The 7,554-nt window shown below is 42.1% G+C and overlaps 1 pseudogene; it reads right to left on the bottom strand.

The window, feature by feature from the left end:
• Positions 1 to 2,663: 2,663 nt before the first annotated feature.
• LOC117552699 lies at positions 2,664 to 7,144 on the bottom strand (annotated as a pseudogene).
• Positions 7,145 to 7,554: the final 410 nt, after the last annotated feature.

The raw sequence follows: 7,554 nt of genomic DNA, 5'->3' as shown, positions 1-7,554 counted from the left end.
ACTCTCTGCAGAGAACTTCCAGTCTTTGGCGTTGCAGTCTCTCGACCAGATGGAGATGGTCAGAGCACGCTCTCTAGGTTCCTCTGTAGAACGTGGTGAGGATGGAGGGGGGAGCTGTGCAGGAAGTGTAGGCGCTGCTGTGCCTTCTTAAATAGTGATGTCGTGTGAGTGGACCAGGTCAGACTGCTTGTGATATGCACCCCCAGGAACGTGGTGCTGTCTGTAGTCTTCACTGCTGTGCCGTTGATGTGGAGTAGGTGGGTGACAGTGCTTTTTTGTTCCTGAAGTCGACAATGATCTCCTTTTGTTTTATCGACATTCAGGATCAGGTTGTTGGTGTTACACCAGTCTGTTCACCTCCTCCCTGTAGGCCTATTCGTTGTTGTCCCTGATGAGTCCCCACCACTGTTGTATCGTCCGCGTACTTTATGATGTGGTTGGTACTGAACCTGGAGCATAAACATAAGCGCTATCGATAAAAGTGTAGTACCGCTAAAGCCTTAACGATACCCATCCCTATGTGGATGTCAGTTTTACACACATTCTGAGGCCGCCGTGCTATGTTTTTGTTTTCACTGCTAATTTATGCTTATGTTCTATTAGTGCATTAAAAAATCATTAAAATCATTAATGAAGTTTCAGCTCAGACCCCACGCTTAATATGTCTCCCCCTGGCCCACCTACATTTCTCCAGGCCCACCCACACAATAATTCCTGGCTACGCCACCTGGTCATACGCCTTCTCCAAGTCTACAAAACACATGTGGAACCGGAATAAGCGTCATAGAAATAGTCATAAAATAATATTTATTTTTTATTTTTAATGAACAAGGTAAATATTATATATTTGGTATCAGTAAATGTATAGTCTACAATAAAATCTCGTTAAAATTGTGTTACGATGTCTAAAGTCACATGTTTCCTGCCTGGGGCCGCAGAAATATTTGCCCGCGTAGTCATTACCCTCTTCTCGCCTGGGCGCTAAGAAAGGAGCCCAAGTAAGTGCAGCAGCAGCACTGCTATCTGTAAACTACGCCGCCGAAACATAATTTCAGCCAATCAGTGTCGTCAGATCTGATGGTCATAGGGCGCCAATTTCAGCACCCAATGCAGTCTGTGAGTTGTTTGGACTCATATCCAAGGTCGACGCTACAGTAGGTTGATGACTGGCTGCGTCTGCAGGTGGAGACTCGGGTGCTAGTGGATCGCCGGAGCTTAACATTTACATGCTTATTGTAGTTGGTAAGTGCAATGCCTGTAGCACCATGGAGCATATGTGTGAGCTAGACCTGTATTTTATAGGAAAGGAGTGAGCAGAGGGTCGAGGTCGTCGATTCTTGTTTCAGTTTTCTGTGACCTATCTTCCTCACCCTCTCAGACTTTGAGTTGCGTGCGCTACTAAAGAGACGCGCTACCATGGAAACCAAACAATGGTGTAGCTGTATTAAAGTCCGGAGTGGAAACAGTCGTGAGTAAAATCTGATTTTGTCCAGAAATCGGGACAAATATGACTCCGGGAGGAAACGCGGAGAGGGATGAAATTGGGAGGGTTGGCAAGTATGACAGTTAGTCTCCTGATTTTAAAATGGGAATTCAATCATTTGAGTGTTCCCAAAGCACCAGTGTTCTGCAGTTTGTGTGGGCCTACTGTACTGTTGCACAGTTTATACTGTAGAAATATGTCCAGGACAAGGTATTTGGAAGTTTCATAGCTTACCACACTGAAGATTATGGATGCTCTCATTTTTAACTATCTAACATCACCAGAAGTCATAATTTACGGTTAATTTTTCTTCCGGGGGAGCATCCCCCCCGGACCACCCAGTATGGTTTGATCACCATTTCCATAGCCCCACCCAAAAATATTTTCCACCAGCCGCCACTGGAGCCAGTGTAGAGGCTGCTAAAATTGGAGTGACTTGGTATTCAATAAATACAATCCAGATATTAAAACCCAGGTAAATCCTACACACTTTTAACGCAAGGGTTGATTTAGAAATGAGTAACATTTCTGCTAGGAAATTAAAAAGCCAAAAACTTAATCTGAAGCAAAAATGCTATGTTCAGTTTTAAGCTTACAGTTCACCTGATTAACAAAAAGAACAAATGACATATACTGACATGTCATTTTCTGCCTGTTTTCGACATACTATACAATGTAAAAAATATGTAACAAAAAGTCATAGTATGTCAAAAATATCAGAACAATTTCGAAATAAGGCGTAGTATACTATGGAAAAATGAAAACAAACGACCGTCGAATAATAAGTTATAGTCTGTCGAAATAAGGCCGGAAACGACAATATACGTGTAAAAAAAAAAGACGACATGTCGGAAAATATGAGAAACTACCAAGTATGTCGAATTTTTGCAAAAAACGTCTGTGTTTATATGTCGAATAAGGCGTACTTATCATCTTTCAAAAATAATTTAGTTTAGGAGGCGTTGACAGATATGCGACAAAGACAGCATTTTTAAGAAAACAGCTTTATTAAATTCAAAAATGACCAATTAAAATTGTTTACTTCCTTCAAATATGGGCAGCATTAAGCTTGGTCTGCAAGGATTGTCGAACTCCTGTGAACAGAAAACATTACAATTGTGAGTTACTACACTTAAAATGGGAGATTTGTATATGTATGGGTTAAAGCTCTCACCTTTATTCATAGCGTGGCCAGATATCGAAACCTAGCGTTGGCCGGATATCGAAACCTAGTCACTTTGACATAGCGAGAAGGAGGGTGGAGGGCAGGCTTGTATGATCCTGTAGCTCGTCTTGTGGCAGCAAGTGTGGTTGTGCAAGTGTAGTTGTAAGAGCTGAAGTGGGCTGGATTGTGGGACTCTGCAGACCTGGCATTCAAAAGAGAAATGCTTAAAATCGAATATGGGGAGTAATACCTGGTCACCTTGAGAAAGTGAAACAAACTACTTTACCTGCTGCAGGATGTGTGGTATGGAGGAGGCTGCCGATTCCAGCTGCATCGGACCTCAAATCTGTGCACTGAGAAGAGTCGAAGGAGACCAGAGAGAGGATAGGTACACTGCATTGTCACCCTGCAAGAAAAGGCACATTCACCCACACATCAGATGGCAATTTCTGCCTTTAAAACAAATCAACAGACTAAAAAAGGGATACTTACCTTTCCTTTAGCATTATCGGAAACAACCTTGCTAGGTCTGAGGAACTTCTTGCTATAGAAAATCTCATTTCATAGGTCACATTTTCACTGTTGAGCTGTAGGCAAAAGATGCAAACGGTGAAACATTTAGTTTATGACATTCAGATGTTCTTTTTGTTGCCAGTGTCAAAGAGAAAGATATGCAGCGGTACCTTGACTGTGGATCCACAGCTGTTGAGAGAGAAAGAGAACAGAGCCCTGCTGCCGTCTGTCTCTTGGGGCCACAGTATTTGTCTCTCAGGTTGGTTTCTAGCAGGATTGCCTCCATTTGGGATGGCCAGAGCCAAGTCAGCCACCACAGTTATCCTCCCATCAGTCGAACACACTGTAGAGAAGACCATCGAGTTATCCTCAATTCAGCTAATCTTACAGTCTTAAAATAAAAAAAGACGCATGTTCTTACTAATGAGTTCTGTGGTAGAGAACGGACAAGTCTTGATAGGCGATCCCTTGACCCTGATGTTCAAGATCCCGCATGATGATTTCAAAAGTGCCAAGAATCCCTTCAAGGAGACGTTCTATAACACATATGCAGTTTAGTCATTGATCAATACAGCGGTTCAAATAAAGAGCATTTTGCTGCCACTCAGTCTCATCTCACCTTGTACTCGTAGCGTGAGAGAAGAGCGGCACCTCGAGCAGCAGACTGTTGCTATCGTTGATCATGGTGTAGCCGTGCTGGTCTGCCAGCTCTGATGTCAGCAGGTCTGAGTCGATAGTGATCTCCCACAGGTAGTCAAAAGGCCGGTGGTCCAGCTTGAAGCTGATGCCAGACTCCGTGCAGACAGCATCAAATTGCGGAGGAGCTGTTACAAGAAAAATTGGTTAATCTGCTAGCCGCCATTACAAAAAGAGGATTAAAAAAACACTTAACGGTATGGACTTACAGACATCTGTGACCAATGCTACAACAGATTCCATGTGGTAATAAAGGTCCTTTTCAGGCAAAACTGTCAGTGTGTAGTTGATGTTTGAGTATATAATGAAGAGCATCTGTTTTAGAGAACTAGGAGACATAATACAATTCATTATGACTGAGCTCATGTCAAGCTGCAAACTTGGAGTCATCCCTTAAAAAAACACCTTACCTGTTGCAGGACGACAGGGTCTTCAAAAGGCACCTCAGTTTGTAGCCATGAGTGTTTTGGGATGAACAACTTTTGTGATAATGAAACTGCTTACGCTTAGAGGGCACTGTAAATTCTTGTCCATTCAAATGAACAGCAGCCAACTGTACGTCTTCAGGGACGTCTCCGAGGTACACCGTGAACATGTTTTCTTCAAGAACAGTTTGGTTTTCAGCGAAGATGGGGCTTGGCAGCAGGGGAGTGGCCAAAGTCCTGAGGGAGCGGATCCTGGTTTCCTACACACGATCCTCATCCACCAGGATTTGTTCCAAGTAGAGATGATAGACATAAAACTCGTAGAGATCGTCCTCCACAGCACTCTGAAGAAAATACATATCGTTTGTTAAGAAAGTAAAGTACAAATGTTGTTCGGATCCAGTTTGTAAGAGTTAAATGTTTTCTCTTTTGAGTATCTGTAATATCTAACATTAAAAGATGATCTTGAACCTTTGAGAACTATGAGTTTTATTTAGAGACCATGAATGTATCCGCTTACTTTAATTTAGCCTACAAACCCCAGTGTGTATCTATGCTCTTAGGTTTTTAATTTCTGACCTTCCTGTATCGTCCTTCAGCATTTTCGGGAATGCAGATCTGGATTGTGTTGTTCTGCTTCCCCACAATGTAGCCCCTCTCCTCTGCAACTGGCTGCGCAACAAGTTCACCCTTGAGACCAACGTTGATTTGTTGGCCATCTATATTTGGGTACAGCATCTCAGGAGTCTCCCACATCATGTAGCCGCTTTCATGATACACGCCTTCATCTGTTAAGAGTACATCAGATTCATAGCTTTACTTTTCCAGCAAGTGGGAAAATAATCCAAAATAGAAGAATGTGTTAAAATACTGACCCATGGAGCAAGCAGCCACAAGGTCAAAACCATGAGGACAACCCAGCTTTGTCTGGAGAATATAGTTGCATGTACTGCTTCTACTGGAAACACCATTGACCTGGAAGAGAGCGCTACATTAGAAAACTCTTATGCTCAGATTTACAAAAATAGGCATTATTAACCAATGGCTTACCTCAGTGCTGAATGACTCAGGTTGTCCATACGGAGCACGAAATACCAGCCTTCCTTCAGTGAAGAGAACACATATCCCTGCTTACGAGCGTCTGAGATGTTTATTGGCGGCAACTGCTCGTCATCTGTCTGAAACATCACCTGCCAGTCTGAAGTGGTGGACCTATGAGCCTGGATAGAGATTTTAAAGGTCCCCTATTATACCGTTTTACATCAATATATTATAGATCTCAGTGTACAGACAAAACATGTCTCTGAAGTGTTAGGCTCGAAATACTAAACAGATCATTGTAGCATCCCATAATCCCCTCCGTTTCAGCCCCGTTTCAAAAGTGCTGAATCTGTGACTGTTACTTTAGATGAAAAATAAGGAAGCCCCTCCCCTCGGAGAGATATTTGGTTAAAAAAAAAAAACCCAATGGTGCTCTAGGAGGTGATTCAGGTGATAAGGGGGGGGGGTTACCTTGGTTGGTGATTGGCTAATGGTTACACAAGCCAAAAAAATCGTTATGACATCATAAAGTTGGCCCAAAATCTGATCAGCTCATTTTCAGACAGGTTTTATATAAATGGATCGGGACAAAAAGTGAGCGAATCTTTTTTCCTTAAACTTTTCAGAATCTTTTTACACAGAGGGGTTTATGTATAAAAAGCCCTGAAAAAGTGGATTTAGCATAATAGGTGACCCTTAAGCCTTAAATCGGATTTAAAAAAAAAAAAAAAAAGGGAATTCTCCACAGAAAGAAATTAAACTTACAGGTTTGAGAGAATTCCAGTCATCCTTCTTTGTTCCAGAGGGACAGGTGACTTCAACTCCTCACAGACACCTGGAAAGAAGTCATGATTAGTACACCATCTGAAATACGCCATAAGATATACAACCTCAGATGTAAACCCGCTTACCTCCATGTAGTTGGTCTCACAGGTAACCTCTCTGGGAGACCAGGGCAGAGATGGAGAACAGGTATTGTCTTGCAAGGGATAAGTCACCTCCTTTCCTTCTTGTGTCACATTTATGGTTAAGTTGAATGTGAACATTTCATCATCCTAAAAATCAAGCAGAAAATTACAGGATGCCTAGCCTGCACAGTAAAATACATTTGCAATGCAAATTTGTACACACTTGTTCTGAGTTTGACAGCTGAAGTAAGAGGCCCGGAGCTCCACATGGCCTGGTAGAGGTGTGAACATTGATACTGTAGCCACACTGTGCCGCATACTGCTGAGTGATGGCTGTACGCACCGGTCTCATCTGGAATAAAAATAAAAATGATCGATGATCTCAATATTAACTCCCAACAGCCTGAAAGTACAGGTATACTGGTAAACAAAACAGTGAATAATAAACTATTAAGGTCATGTTTTTCCTAAAGGTATAAATGATGGTTCAATCAATTCAAGACGCTTGATGAACGGCATTGCTCATGTGGAAGAAGTTCCTAAATATTCTGTTTGGCCTAGCATGATAAAGTTTTCCAGAACTTACCAACTGCCTCAAAGTGAGGTTCGTCCCCAGTGAAAGAGAGATCGACAGCTATCATGAAGTAACGATCATGACACTCCATACGAAGCACTCCTATGTGCACAAACACGTTTAGGTCAACATATGAACAATATTAAATGCATGTCAATGGGTTGTTATTTTACTTACCCTTCTGAATGCCAACAGTCTCTGCTCTTGACCACAGAGACAGAAGTAAGCGACACTGAAACAAGAGCAGAATGTCTCTGAATATAAACGACAAAAATGAGTGGTCCAGGCCTATATTTTGACCATAAAAACAACTTACCCAATGCAAAACCCAAAAGCCATAGCCACTGATGTGTCTGCAGTGTCTAAAGCTAGCTTAGCTGCTAGTAAACTACACTTGCTAACCAAAACAAGCTTAAGTGTAACACTTGCTTGTTATATCCTGGCCAAACTAGCCCTTTCTTCTACTGCCTGCAACAACAGCTTTTATATTCTTTGTTCACCCATGAGGTTGAAGGGCAACACTAACCTCATCAGCTGCAACTGTTGAGACATGATTGTTGCTAATGAGCTACACCTGTGGCTGTGACCCTGTGATTGGTCTTTTAAAAAAAACTCACTTATAAAAGCTTGTATAGCTGTCAAGCAGAAGGTATTGCCTGTTTGGCCAGGATATACACAAAGCAAGTGCTTCACTTTAGCTTGTGTTGGTTAGCAGGTGTGGTTTGCTAGCAGCCTAAGCTAGCTTTAGA

The sequence above is a fragment of the Gymnodraco acuticeps genome, unplaced genomic scaffold (assembly GCF_902827175.1).
Source record: "Gymnodraco acuticeps unplaced genomic scaffold, fGymAcu1.1, whole genome shotgun sequence".
NCBI lineage: Eukaryota > Metazoa > Chordata > Actinopteri > Perciformes > Bathydraconidae > Gymnodraco > Gymnodraco acuticeps.
Note: the sequence above shows the minus strand (reverse complement) of the source record. Positions and strands in the feature narration are given on the sequence as shown.